Source organism: Suncus etruscus, chromosome 1 (genome assembly GCF_024139225.1).
Source record: "Suncus etruscus isolate mSunEtr1 chromosome 1, mSunEtr1.pri.cur, whole genome shotgun sequence".
NCBI classification, from domain to species: domain Eukaryota; kingdom Metazoa; phylum Chordata; class Mammalia; order Eulipotyphla; family Soricidae; genus Suncus; species Suncus etruscus.
Genome location: NC_064848.1, coordinates 206,440,204 through 206,441,524, shown reverse-complemented (window position 1 = coordinate 206,441,524; position 1,321 = coordinate 206,440,204).

Here is a 1,321-nt window from a genome sequence, read left to right as displayed (position 1 = left end):
GGACCAGGAGCGCTGAGGACCGTCGAGCCAGCGAGCTGCATCTTCATCCTAACTCCTTGGGGAGCCCCAGAACAACTCGCAGACCCTCCCTTGCTCAGGAATTGTGGGGACATCCCAGCACCCCAAAAGGCACTTGAGCACCCGTGTTGGGCTTTCAAAGCACGTTTTCCCCCACCCAGATTTAGGGGCTGCCTCTGAGATCAGCACATGAAATCTATTTTTTTCTTTTAACTTTATTTATTGATTGATTGGTCTTTGGGCTACACCCAGCGGCACTCGGAGGTCTCTCCTGGCTCTGCACTCAGAAATCGCCCCTGGGGGCCAGAGAGATAAAATGGAGGTAGTGTGTTTGCCTTGCATGCAGAAGGACGGTGGTTCGAATCCCAGCATCCCATATGGTCCCCTGAGTCTGCCAGGAGCGATTTCTGAGCATAGAGCCAGGAGTGAGTCCTGAGTGCTGCCGGATGTGACCCCAAAACAAAATATAAACAAACATGACTGAAACCTAACCACAATCATGTTTGTAATCAAGGTGTTTAAATAAAAAAAATATATGAAAAGATAGAAACAAACAAACAAACAAAAGAAATCGCCCCTGGCAGGCTCAGGGAGATGCCGGGAGTCGAACCAGGTCCCTCCCAGGTCAGCCTAATGCAAGGCAAATATCCTACCGCTGTGCTATCTCTCCAGCTCCTTGGAATCTCCTTTTTTTGTTTTTGTTTTTGTGTTTGAGCCACACCCGGCAGTGCTCAGGGGTTACTCCTGGCTCTCTGCTCAGAAATTGCTCCTGGCAGGCACAGGCATGGGGGATCATATGGGATGTCGGGATTCAAACCACCATTGGTTCTGGGTCGGCTGCTTGCAAGGCAAACGCCCTACCGCTGTGCTATCTCTCCGGCTCCTTGGAATATCTCTTTGAATGCGTCATGTCCATGTCCCAGAAGGCGGGTGGGCGCAAAGCCTTTGAACAATAAGCAACGCTCAGTTTTCTGCCGTCTACTTGACTCCGGCCAACAGGACTCGGCCAGAATCCCATCGCTGACGGCAGCTCTGTTGTTCTGCATATTTATTTTGAGCCTGAGTGCCAATGACCCCTGTGAACCGCCCTTTCCAGCACATTCCTCTGGGGGAGTATTTGGGGTCAGCTGGACCCCGCCGTTCACATCAGCACGACATTACCAGCTGCCACTTTCTGCCCCAGTCCTGTTGGCCTCGCCTTTCACAGCTCAGCTTCCCCGACCCTTCCTGGCTGCCCAGGCTGCCTGTTCCGCCATGCCAGCAATGCTATCCTCAGATCCATCCCTTCTTATTTTTATTTATT